Source organism: Lipophrys pholis, assembly GCF_963383615.2.
Source record: "Lipophrys pholis genome assembly, chromosome: 19".
In the NCBI taxonomy this organism is placed as follows: Eukaryota; Metazoa; Chordata; class Actinopteri; order Blenniiformes; family Blenniidae; genus Lipophrys; species Lipophrys pholis.
The window spans coordinates 20489378-20503445 of NC_137647.1; the positions used below are offsets into that span (position 1 = coordinate 20489378).

At 43.8% G+C, this 14068-nt stretch overlaps 1 protein-coding gene across 2 annotated transcripts in view; it reads right to left on the bottom strand.

Moving 5' to 3' along the window:
- gjc1 (gap junction protein gamma 1) overlaps positions 1-13593 on the bottom strand; it is a 51551-nt gene extending 37958 nt beyond the window's left edge. The window contains exons 1-2 of one of the 2 annotated variants that reach the window (XM_080486967.1): positions 12894-13593; positions 9078-9121 (exon numbers count right to left, since the gene is read on the bottom strand). The gene's annotated coding sequence lies outside the window, so the exon portion shown is untranslated. The remainder of the gene's footprint in view (positions 1-9077; positions 9122-12893) is intronic. The other variant, XM_080486966.1, reaches the window with a different exon arrangement.
- Between the last annotated feature and the right edge of the window lie 475 nt (positions 13594-14068).

A 14068-nucleotide genomic window follows, 5' to 3' on the forward strand; every position in this document is an offset into this window, starting at 1 on the left:
GATTGGAGGTGAGACTCCCTGCAAGTCTCTGAAAATGTCAGCGTGTTTGTGCTTTAATAACCGATGCAGTCGGGGCCACATCCATGGGAGGAAGAGGTTGAGCTGCATTGCAATCAGCTCCTCTTGTTCGTTTACAGAATCCTGCCGAAGCATTAAGCTGCACCTGGGATATTGATAACGGCCGAGTCTCGTCTCGTCTCTCTTTAGGGAAAGTAAATACAGAATTACCCATGTGTGACACTCCAGATTTCCTTTTGATTCGGTGCAAAGTAAAAACAAAGCTGTAATCGCCAGGACTGATCCAATACTAGCACTACCGTGATGCAACCTTTATGAAATGTCAATAGGACATGATGCAGTGATACTGATATGATACAGTAGGGCGGTGATACAACACAATACTTTATAGATACTGTATGACACAATACCGTTACAGTTCCTGGTGCAGAACTCCAGCGATATTGATAACATATGAGACCAGTACAATAACAACACAACAATACTACGATACAACATATACTATGATATATATATAATGCCTGAAATCATTGCACATATTACACGTAAGGTTTTTCATTACAGCTTTTCTTCCCTGATACTTAAAGGTTTTCAACTTCAACTGGGGCTGTCAGTTGCTTTTAATTTTAGAATTAGCATTTTGGGGTAATTAATTGTCATTAATCTCAGTTTCATTGGATCTTCTTTAGCATTTAGCATTTCACATTTATTCCTCCAACAGTGTTAAAGGACTATGTACTCATAGTTTGTGTGTTTTCGTCCAGTCAAAAGTAAATAAACTTTAAGGTAGTTTAGTAAAGTTACGAAAGAGATCGTATAATTCAAAGTTAACTTCATTTTGGTGATATTTGAAGTGTAATTTGGACAAGTTGCAAACTACTTTGACTTGTTGATGGACCGTCAGGAAATGCTTTAAGATAATATTTGCTATTTGTACCATTTCAACACTGAAACTGAGCTGTTCAACAGATTTCTGAAATTAGCATTTAACAAATTTAACATTAACATGGAGCGACTTCCAAACCACGAGACGTCTGCACAAGTGCGGGTGCCTCAGAGGGACAAAAATAACCTTGTCAATCACCTGATAGTTTAACAGGCAAATTCATTCAATGATAAACCAAAATGAATTCATAGAAAGTGAATATCAACCTTTGAATTGAGCCTAAAACCGACAGAATTGGTATGGGCCGTGTAAATGCTGTGTCTGTCTGCGCATCAGCAGAAGAACACGTCCCAGGAGGACAAAATCATGATGGTACAAGAGCGCTGACCTCAGAGGGAAGCCTGCGCAGAGCCTGAGGCTGAGACGGAGAGGTGGGATGAAGCTGAGGGGTCCTGACTGCTCATGTGCTCTCATGCCAAACTGGAGACAGGAGCTGTGATAAAATCCAGAAACAATTCTACCGTGCCAGCAGAGGAGACCGCTGCTGCCGCTGCCGCTCTACCCTACAGCCCGCGCATGCAATCGCTAAGTCATTATCATTCTCCGAACAAACACTCGCCTCATCTGAGTTAATCTTTATGTAAACGGTCTGTCTTAAGGCTCCGACAGCAGAGACGCTCACATCCCTCCACTGGATTCCAGAGTCCAGATCCACTAATAGGGCCCAACCAACAATAAACAGAAAAAAAATAAAAATAAAAAATCGGAGAAAACAGAAACAGCACACAGCTATTTAAAGTCGGCCCTTAAGCATTTTCTGTCAAGTGAATCATATTTTTTTTTCTTTGCTTTTTCCTGTTTTGTTTCAGACGCGGAGTCTCAAAGTGTTAGCCCGTGAGGTTATCGCCGTGGCTACGATAGCAGCACGAGAGCATCTGCGCCCGCCTTCGGGCTCCTTTCCTCCCCATCACACCATGGTGGGCTACGGCTCGGATAATCCCCGGGCCTTGTGGTCATGGAAACCCACTCATGTATGAATGTTACTTTGTTTAAACATGACTCCGGGAGAAGAGACAGCGAGAAGAGGACGGGACGGGACAGGACCGTCCTGGGAGACGCGTCACGTGTGGGTGATGTAACGGGAAAGAGGAACGACTCGCTGCTCTTGGTGTTTCGGTGCCAAAACATTTAAAAAGAAGAAGCTGACAGGTAGTGTGTGTGTGGGGCTTTCCTCGGTTTACTGGTGCAGTTAAACTCATGTGTTGCATCGCGATGGGATTATGACTGTTTGTGAGGATCTGGGGAACAAACAAGACGACATTTTATTAAAATATTTCATGTTTTGTACATCAATAACTGAAGTTCAGACATAAAGTGACGCTGGTACTTCATTAATCACACGTAGCAGCTGAGCCGCCGACATGAATGCTGTCTAACTTGGAATTTCCCGTATGGAAAGTGGGAAAATCCCAGCCTTAAAAATCTAATCTGACGACACGAAACAAAACAGAAACTACATAGCATTTTTCAATGGAGCTGTAATGATTTTCCATATTGCTGTTACAGTCAAAATAGCCTGACGTCATTAGCTTAGCATTAGCTTAGCCTACATACTTTGCTGGCTTTACTCACATACGTGGAAATAAAGCTCTTAAATGATATCGGAACAAGTAGATTATCATCTGTGTTACTCTACAAGTTTGTCGTTTCTCTGCAGATTTGTGTTGGGTGGACTCATTTTTCCATGTCAACGTTCCCAACTCTAAAATGGGAATTCCTCAAATCACCACCAAACCTTTGCATTCAGAAACACCGAAGCTCAGCTGCTGAAAAACAAAGATTTTAAGAGGATTTTCTCACTGTTAACCCTGAGGCTAAACTCTTGTTTGTATCCACAGCGATCAATGTCTTAAAAAAAATCTATTTAAAGTTATATTAATCCAAAGATAAGTCTAAAAGAAAGAAATTATTTTGTATTTTTTTCCAGGATAATACAAACGTATCACAGTCTAATATCTTCAATGTAAAAAATAATGTCTTCTTTTTCATTAACTGTGCTGCATGGTGGTGAAGTGGTCAGTATTTTCACCTCAGTGACGATACAAAGAGTCAATTCTGGACAACAAGTCTTTATATGTAGAGTTTGCATGTTCTCCTCATGAGATTCTCCAGGTAATCTGGCTTAATCCCACAGTTTAAAAACATTAATCTTTGGTTCAAAGAGCATTGATTGATAATTTTTGAGCTAATTGAGCCCCACAGTCTCCTATCACAACTTCAGTTTCTTGGATTGATTATTTAATCCAGCCTCTGGCCGGCACCATACATTCAACAGCTGGAGCAGCTCTTCCTATAGCTCCAGTAAAGCTCTGATTTAACGCAGCCTCGGGTATGAGACCTCCATAGGAAGCAGTATAAACACAGAGCACGACCCCGGAGCATCTCAGCGTCTGGAGGAACGTGTTGTATATGGAACAGCGGCTAAAAATATCCCAGTGTCAGCTTGTCTCTTTCTACCCTTTTATTAGTCCGACCCCTTGTACTTGGTGAATGAATGAAGACACTGCAAGTCTCCCCCCCCCCCCCCCCCCTCCAGTTTACATTTCAAAACAAAGCACATGCATGAAAGAGACAGAGCTGCCGGGCTTTTACATGTGAACATGAGTCAATCTTGGCATTTGTGAAGGTGGGAGCAGAAATGGCCACGGCCCCGTGCATTGATCATGACCTCAATAATTACCCCCGTGACTTGGAGTGATGGAGGTGGTGATCTTTGGGGAAAACCACGGCTGAGCATCTGCTTACGCAGCCGTGACGAAACGGGAGTCGTGTGTCGTGCATAATGAGTCATTACTGGACGAGTAACCAGAAGCCATGCGACCCTCTGTGGTCCAGTTTTTCCCCACATTTCAGCCTCGGTGTGTGTAGAGATGTGTGTGTGTGTGCGTCTGCCTTGGCGTGTGGCGGGCGAGGTGGTGACAGGGTGAGCCTGGCTGCTCTGTTTAGCTCCGCCTGTGACGGAGAGCGAGGGGGACATCACCCGGCCGCGGCCGACCCGGCTGGGCCAATCAGGCGTGAGCGTTTTTCCGCCGTGCGCATTGCTGTGGCACACATCCCCCTTATGGACGTGTTCTCCACAGTGTCGCCGGCACGCCGCTGATGGGAAACGTGTGTTTTGCTCCGATAACGAAGGCGGCTGCGTGTTTAACGGGAACGTTGGTGCCACCGGTGTCGAAGCTGCTTCACCGGGTCGCGTGGATAAACAGCAGGCGTGTGTAACCGGTGTGCGAGTGGAAAACTTTAAACTCCTTTAAACACAAAAACAACAAACCTAATTTCCGGTCCGGAGAGACTTGTTTTCTCAGCTAAGTTATCCAAACTAAAATAATTGAATCTCCCAAGGGGCTCTTCCTTGAAACTTGAGTTTGTGTTGCTTTCTTTTCCCCACAAACACAAAGCAAGCAGTTAATACGCAGCACAAATAGGCTTATAGAAGTCTTTTGTCACTGATGCTGTTGGGATGTTCATTTAAAGGCCTTTGGAAATTGGTGGTAAGATTCCTTTTGTGTGTTTATTTCCATGTTTCCTACAGGCTATAAACCACCACTTGGATGTGGTGAAGTTACACTTGAAACCTTGAATACATTTATTTTCAGCATTAACCTCTTTGGATGAAGAGATTCCTTGAACTCCAGCTGAGAAGCGCTGATTCGTCCTCTCGAGGACAAACTCATAATCTGGAAAACTCCAGTGAAGAATGACATCACTGCTACCGAACCAATAATAAGCATGAAAAGATTTAATCAATGATGAATTACACACTCACACACCAGTGATTTTACACCTGGTTTAAAAATGTTCAGCTTAAACTAATAATTTACTATTTTCCTAAATGGACCACAGCCTATTGGGGTGGGACAGTTGCTGATAGTACAAATGGAGATTCACCGTATATGTTCAATTTAAAACATCTTAAAACTACGAGGAGGGTTTTACGTTTCATTGGATCTTTAACAAATGTTATAACGTGAAAAACATTAAGACTTGGTGTGAAAGAAAACGTGTGATGTGAGTTACGAGAGTACGATGTGTTACAAGCTCAGTGAGGTGTGTGTGTGTGTGTGTGTGTGTGTGTGTGTGTGTGTGTGTGTGTGTGTGTGTGTGTGTGTGTGTGTGTGTGTGTGTGTGTGTGTGTGTGTGTGTGTGTGTGTGTGTGTGTGTGTGTGTGTGTGTGTGTGAGGTGTGAGTTTGGGGGTCTCATCTTCCTAAAGCTCGACCGCCACATGTGGCTCTTTATTTCTTCTGTAGTGGCTCCCTGGAACAAATCTTGGAAAAAAATTGAATGTAAGAGAACATTTTTATCTTTTTAAATTTATTTGCAAACCAGATTATCTTTCAAATGGAATTTCATATCTTATTTAAAAGTTTTAAAAAAAAGAACTAACACTGATAAAATGACTACAATTATTTTAAATTTGCTGAAACAACTCGAAAAATAGAAAATAAAATAATTGGCACATGGATGGAAGTTGCTCTAGAAATGGCTAAAAATGCAAAAACACCTCAGGCCCATCTTTTTTCTCCCTATTGTTCTTTTCTTGTCCACAAGGCATCATAAAAATGACTCAAAACGATGTATTACATATGCCAGGCTTATAGGGGGCGCTGTAACTCTGCCACAGAAAGATACTAACCTAGCAGAGCATGCGAAAGAAATCCAACATCTGGCCTTAATACACCAACTGGCATCAGGAGCTTCTGCAGCTGGATCTGGAGCATGTAATCCGCCATTGTTGTTGTTGTTAACTGACGTCGTGGAGACGATAACGGGGTTATCAGGTCGCAGGGTGGGGGCAAATGGCCGTCTACACGTCAAAGCTGACGCGGCGTTTTCAAATTTCTCCACTCTGGAACACGTTTTCTTGTTGAAAACACGTTTTGGGGCTCCTAAACCGCTGTGCCGTGTGAATGCTTGGCCAAAAACAAAAGATGAATCAGCGTTTTCATGTGGACGGGGCTTAAGATGGCGAAAACTAAATTGGCTAAATGAGCTGAAACAGCTTTTAACACTGGGAAGGTGAATAAAAAGGAAATGAAAAGATAAACAAAAAGCAAAATGGCTAAAAATGCAACAAATTGCTTAAAAGGGGGAAAAAAACAGCAAAGGTGTCTGAAAGAGTCAAAACAGCTAAAATGGCCAAAAGTGGTAAACATGTCCTCCTTGTAAAGATTCAGAAGGTTTTCTGCCTCCAGACGAATTCTATCTAATGAAGAGTGGTGAGAACGTCTCCTCGGCTCATGACGGTTGCAGACTGAACAGATTTCTCCAACTGATATTTCTAAACAGTCCAAGCTCCAAACACTGACAGCATGAGATGAAGAGGAGCGTCCAGCGATGAAGAGGAGCAGGTGTGGAGTCACAGTGGGCGGCGTGGAGGCCCTAACGTTACCTCGCCGGGAACACGGGGAGAGGTTGTGTCGTTCGGGGAGTGACAGTGAATGAAAGACACTCTCTCTGCCTACGTCGGCCGTCACGTTGCGGCCCTGCCCCTCCGCCGACCCGGGGGAAGTGGCATAAGACCTGTCACCCCGAATCACGGCCCGGCCACACGATATGTAAATGTGTCAGCGTGCGCACATTCATGAGTCTGACATATCGGCTTGAATAAGCGCGCACAACGCTGACTGGAGCGTAAACATGCCTGCGCTGTGCCGAGCTGCTCGCCGCATCTGCACGTGCGCGCCGTGCGGGCTCCCAGGATGTACGTCCGAGCAGATCCCCCGTATGGCGCCGTGACATTCCCCATGGGAAGGAGCCTCACGACTGTTTTCATTTGTTCCACTGCCCGTATCGCCGCGCCAGCGCAGCCTCGCTGGAAGTGACATCTGATTTCAGCCACACTCAGCGGGGCGCTCGCTCGCTGCACCTCCTGCCCCCTTTTGCTCCTTCTGCTACAGACACTCCTCACCTTCACTTTGTTCTCAGGACTGTCAGTTATCAAGAGATGTTATAAAATCACATCGCTGTCGTTACGTGATAAATGTCATTTCACTCTTACTGCACCCACAATTTAAATCAATCAGCCTTTTTGCAATTAACGTGTCGTTTAACAGATTCCTGCTTTATTTGTTCCCAAAAATTACCTTTGTTGCAAAACTTTCGCTTAAAGAGTTTGAAGCCTTTACAGTGCATTCACTGTGAAAATACAAAAAGTTTATGGTTTGAGTTGCAATTAAACACGGTGAAAAACTAAAACTTTGATTTGTTTTAGAGGCTTTTATGCCAAATATTTCACATCAATACTTTTACCTGCAATTGAATTTTAGTTTAGCAATGCAACTGTAGTTGTTAGTTCAGGAAACATTATCTTGTTAAACGACAACATACGATCATGAAAAAAGAATGTAAATAGAATAAAGTTCTACCTGAGAAAATGTTGAAAGCTTGATGACTTAAACTCCCAACAAAGGGCAGCACTTCTTTATCTCTAAGTAAAGATAATAGTTATCTGAAACATGAATATCATGTTTTATATATTTTTAATGAGTTTTGTCAAATTGTGATAACATTAGATTTAGTTATTTTTGAATGACCGTTCATGTCGATGACTTAATCCACTAAATGATGCGTGTCTGAAGCTCTGAGAATCATCGAGGACGACCCTCCATGTGGAACTTTGATCGCTTTGGGACGTGAAAGATTTCTGCACAACAAACGTCATTTCTTTGTTTTTATTCAAATATAATATTGATGTGTGATTTCACAGTGGCTGGTGTCTTTGTGTCTGAAGTGTTTCTGTGTGTGTGTTTCCTCTGGATTTCTCCAATAACAAGCGTCTGAGGTTAACCGGTAAAGAAACGTCAACAGTTCAGTTTCTAAATCATCAGAATAAAATCAAATACCACAAACACTCAATTTATGTTGGTATGAAATGGATAAACTAGATATTTTAACATTAAAGTGGTTCAGAACAGGTTTTCCTAATTATGCACTGAGTTTTCCGTCTATTAGTTCATCTCTACGATTGCATTACTGCGCTGCAATACGAGAACACGTGTGCTGCACCACCGCCACACGCTGCGGCAGGATGATATGAATCATGGGAGGTCAGGATTCCCTCCGTGAGAACGTTTTTTGTTTTTTTTTGGGATCTTGCAGATTGGGGAGGTCTGCTGTGGCTTCGCAACGACACGTGCACCAACGAAAGTGGCTGCTTGGGGAGGGTCAGGGTCGAGTGCCGGGCTCGTTTCCCAGGGGAGTCACCCTGAGGGAGCAGCAGAGTAGCCCCACCCCCCCACCCCCCCCCCAACCCTGAGATCATCTGACATGTAACAGACACACCAAAAAAAAAGCTCATCAACTTACTGAATGAGGGAAACACGTGAAGGTCAGAATCTCATCTCATTTCACAGCTCGCACCGTGAAGCCTCACAGCTTCTGGATTCTAATGACAATCTAATTAAAAACACTTTTAATCTTTACAGTCATCTGAAGACACCGAGGGCACATCCAGCCCAGCCAATTACTCTCAGATCAACGCCATGGAACAAATTCCACTATTTTCAAGCTATGAAACTGTTCCCCCTTGAAAATGACCGACTTCACGTGCAGAGTTCCACCGCGTCGTCCCGACGCGTGAACTCCGTCTCTGCACGTTCAGACGGGCCCGCCTGGCGGACGGCGCTCCGCTTGCATCCACCGTTTACACTTGATGACCTGCAACAATCGTCATCAGTAATTACAAATAGAGCGGAGCGCCTTCCCTCGACTGTCGCTTCAAAGTCGCACAGGGGAAACTGGCAGTGCAGGAAAACGAAAAGCAGCGCGGAGTACACAGTGTCAAGCGGAGAGAATCCAGACTAGTTGGCAGGCATAAAGACACAGTTTTCCCTCAGTGTGCAGCACCGGGGGGATTAAGCCTGGCAGTGTGCACACGTCTGCTAAACAAGATATAGGCATAATACCTTGATAGTTCATGAAGCGGCGGCGGCGGTGGCTCTCCCATCATCTCCAATCATTCCGCAGTCACCAGTCACTCTCATGTAGTAGTATCATAACATGTTGATGGTTTCATGCTGCAAAACACCTGCTTTCTAATGTGCACGTGGGGATGGTTTGCTTCTTTTTTCTTTTTTTTTTTTTTGATGTAGAGGCTGAAAGCATAAAATTTACCTCTCACTGTACTGGCTCCACATCACACACTCTGAAGGCAAGAACTAGGGAAAAACAGGAAGCGAATTACTCCATTTATTCAGAATGGCTGCCTATAAAGCATGTAATTGACTTAAACACAACCCGCAGACATTTCACATGACAATTATGGTAATTGTACACAGCTGATTTAATTGCAAGTGATTAACATAAGAAACAGTGAAATAAAGGCACAAAGGTGGATCATTTGACACGCATCGCGTTCGAGCGATGTTCAGATATCAAAGGAAATTAAATGAGGGTGTTTAGCTGTTTACGACTGCTGCCTTCGCCGGCTCAGGGCGAAGCGTTCAATGGGAGATTTTGGCACAAACTGCCGTTAACATGTGCATCAAACTCTGTCATTTTGTTCTTCAAAAAGTCTTTGAAAAGCTGCGCGGGCATCTAATGCGCCTGACGGTTAACGTGCGTCCACTGATTACAGCCCCCAGGAGCATTGTTCTGGCTTTTAACTGTAAATTGAAGGAGGACCAGGCTAATGAATTCTACAATATATGGCAATATTGATTTTCCATGTCTGGCCGGTCATTAGGAATTCAATAGCAGAGGATTTAAGCCAAAGTGTCCTGGAGTTAAGTCTGGAGCTCTGCAGCAGAACACGGATGAGGAAAAACAAGAACCTTCATTGTCTTCAGTCATTTAGATTTATACTAACATGCACTTTGGAACCTAATTAGTTTTTAAAATGTAAATGAATGCCCCGCCTGTTTTTTTATTTTTATTTTTTTTTGTTTTCACTTCACGTCTTTAATTGCAGAAACAGTAGGAAAGCATTGGGGGTCGGGGAGGTCGCCTGTTCCAAACATGACTTTTTTTATTCTTTAATTCTTTTCCCAGAACTCATATAAATGATGAGTGAAGAGCAAAACTATTAACTATTCTATGATAGTACAATTTTGTTTTTAATTCAGGCCCTAAAAGACTATTATTTTATCAGTTTTCTCAGTAAATAAAGATTTTGCTTAAATTTGTTTACCTTTTATTTTAGTACATCATGAATTACTATATCATTTGAATTATTACTGAATTATTAGATCATTTTCATTTATTATGCCTTTTTTATTCATTTTATTTTCATGTATTTCTGTTCTACCTTGTATGTAAAGAAAGTTGCCTCGTTATTTGAGCTCTGCATTTATTTTCTGTGTAATGAAGATGAATTTTATTAAAGTGTAACAACTAAGACATTTGCAGACGATATGAAAAGGCAAGATATTTCAAATAAAATCATATAAGTGAACAATTCTGCTATTTATAGCCTACGAATCCAAATCGCCGTCACAATCAGGGAATCAAGACGCCCAAACGTTGTGAGACAAAGCATGTTGTCTGAGAGTTTTTCCATCTGTTTGGCAGCTTTAAAAGGATATTTATCAGATAAGATTTGCCTGAAAATGATTTTAAAGGGTGTCGATTTTTCCAGATTACACAAAGATTAGTCAAAAATACATCAACGCAAACGTTTAACAAAGCACAGTGGAATTTGTTTCAGTTAATGTGTTGAACGTTTTCCTAAATCCTCTGGAAACTTTCCCCACAGCAATTGTGTCTTTGGAATGTTTTTTTGGTGAGTGAATTGTGTGTCTTTAAACTTCAGGTTTCAATCACGCTGTGAGGAAATCAAGACACCGTCGAGACGCTCTGCAGAGGACAGGCGGCTCCGTCCGTTGCTGTTTGTGTCATTGTTTAGCTGCTTTTTCATGAACTGACCACGCAGCTGCCAGTTCTTTTTCTGCTTTCACACTTCCATTGGCTGCGTGAATTAATCAACTTCCTCTGCAGCCAAGAGGAAATGCGATGTTTCTCCTGCGTTTCTAGGACGTCCTCATAAACATCCATTCACAATTTATCTGCGATATCTGCCAGGTCAGGAGTCCCGTGTGGTGAAGTAATACCCCCCACCCCCCACCCCAAAAAGCTGAATTTTAAATAATAAATAAATAGAGGACAGATAGATTTGTCATGATAAGAACAGTAAGTGATGGAGCATTTTCTGGCTGCCAAACTGAATCTGCTCTTCATCCCTCTCTTGGTGTGTGGAGTGCACCAGGGTTGACTTCCCCTCCTCCCATATTGATATAAGGTCTTCCCCCAGTGCACAGGGAGTGAAATAATGGCCTGGGGTAGCGCGGCGGTTGGGGGGGGGGGGGGGGGGGGGGGTACAAGGTTAACAAGATGGGAGGAGAATCATGCAGCAGAGATGGGCGGCCTCGCAGAATACTTCCACACATATAGAACAAGTTAATTAACTCTATCGCTTGCAAGGATGTGAAATGTCCAAACAGCATTTGGCTGGATGGAAATGCAGGAGGAGGAACGGAGGGTAAATGGAGGTGCCTCCACTGGCAGCGAACCAAAGAATAAATTCGGAATAAATACATCCATATGTGATGTATAAAGCAAGCATCGCTCACGAGAACAAATCTCCCTCCACTGGCAAGTCCCCAAATCCATCACAATGACCTAATGTATAGGGGGATTTTCTGAAGCGCAGGGGAGAAAGTCATTACGCAGCCTCATATTGGAGCCATTGTTGGCGGGCCACTGACAGATGCTCCACACACACACGCACACGCACACGCACACGCACACACACACACACACACACACACACACACACACACACACACACACACACACACACACACACACACACACACACACACACACACACACACACACACCCACACACACACACCAGTGTGGCATATTTCAAAGACTTCCAACACAATGAAATGCTTTGCCATCAGGTGATCCACTTTCAGTATTGGCTTCTGAAATGATGAGATAATCACTGGTTGAGGGATCAAGTGCATCTGTGAGATCAATAGTTGGTGTTTAAAACTGTTTTTGCAGATGGAGAAACATTTTTCTAAGCTGGGAAGATCATTAGGAAAAGATAGAAGGACCAACGTGTCGCGTTTACAGGCAAGACTTGATTGGCCAATTATTTATCTAACATGAAACATTATAAAGTCATATTTGATATTTGAATATTTATGGAACAGTGTAGCTGCCTGTCTCATTATAACTAACAATGCTGCTGCATTAATCATTTTTGTCATCCTGATCTGCATCGTTCAACACTCCTGTTTCACCCTGAATGTCATTCCTCAATTAAAATCAACACAGAAAGCCTGAAGCTTAAAAAGGGCAGTAAAATATTTATTTTATTATGAACAAACGTTAAGATTTAAAGCCTGCTCTTGGTAATGTGCGCAGCTCGTGCAGGGTTTGGCTGAATCCCTGCACCGCCCATCAACACCGTGTTCCTGCTCCAATCAATGTAGAACAAAAGATTTTGAGACGCTGGGATTCAGCCTCCAAATACGAGTACATGAGCAGCGTGGGTGTTTTTCTTGGTTGTTTCTTTTCATTTTTTTATTCATTTATGTATTTTACCCCTTCTCTCTGTTTTAGCTGCATCATGCTTCCAATCTGATGGGTCCAAATTAGCGCGTGTCAATCAGGAGGCGCGTCCGTCCGTCCGCCGCCGCCGGATCCAAAAAGCACGCTCCTACAGAAGTTCATCTCTTGTTGCTCGCTGCGTGGCCTTGACCCACGTGTTACAGCCACAAGAACATTTAGCGTTTAAAAGAAAAATACATTCCGCGTGATGTCGGAGGGGAACAGCCAGTAGACGCGTCGCTGTGCTCTGTGCGTTATGGTGCCAAACGGTGCGTCCGTGACCCTCAGACCATCAGGGTGACGGACCGGGGCTCGCGCCTCCTTTTAGCCACAAAAATGCAAATAAATACAATTAAAACTATCACTTACCGCTATGCGAGTCTGTGAAGATGCTCTAAGATGTAAGATGATCCTTTTTCTTGGGAGGGGAAGGTCGTTTTGGACTTGGCGAGGTCCAAACTTGAATCCAGCTGCGGTGGTGGTGGTGGTGGTGATGGTGAGGATGATGATGATGAGGATGATGAAGAACCAGCGGGATTCTTCACGGGTGTGTTTTCATTCTCCTCATAGCATCACTACGAGACGTGGTGAGCAGTCCGTGTCCATGCCAGCCGCGCTAACGTTCCGCCTTTTCGACCGTCGACTGCACTATGTGGTCTGCTGCGTAAAACCGGTGCCAAGATTCCTGCGGGCCCGTTCCGTTACACCGAGGCGAGACAATAGTCTGGTCATTTTGGCACCGAGCGAAGCCTCGCCTGACAAGTTGCGGAGCTGGATCAGGACCTGGTCGGTGCAGATCGGGTCTTCATATCGGTGTGACTGGCTGGAGAATTAAAAATGTCAGCCGCTGCTCACATGTGCCATTCGGCTCCGGCGCTGCCGCCTCATCGTGGTGGTCTTCTCACCGGGGGGTGGAGTGGGCGGGGGAGGGGGGGGCAGCAGAGTTGTCGATCTGTTGATCGCAGCGGTTGGTCTCCTCTCGCCGGGTATTTATCGGGACCGTGTGCCTGCCACACGCGCTCCGTCTCGGTGAGTGACAGCTGGATTTCCGAGAAGCTCCGCGTCCTTCGCAGGGGAGAAGCAGCAAAAGCAGGATGCTGCGCGTACGCGTTCTTGGCAGTGCGCGCACCCGACAGGTCACACATCCCGGGGTCCGTAAACACCCGGGAGAGAGGGGGGCAAAGATCAACAACACAACTACATCCACTGATTTATAAATCAGTTCTGCAATCTGAAGCATCATCATCATTCATCTCTTCATGCATTCTTTATTTTCGTATAAACTCAGGATCTTAAATATTCTACAATCACTGTTATTTTGTGCGTTTACTAAATTAACTTATAGTTCAATCTGATCTTCAGAGGCCTCAGCAATAACATGGTGTCAGAAAAAAAAACCTTTGATCAAACAGTTTTGGACAAGCCCAAGTGTTTTCTTTTCTTGTCTTTTCTTTTGAAGCAAAGAATACACTCTAAACTTAAAGGTTCAATATTATACAAAATTCACTAACACTGACTTGTGTCTTCATAGCCTGAGTACGAGG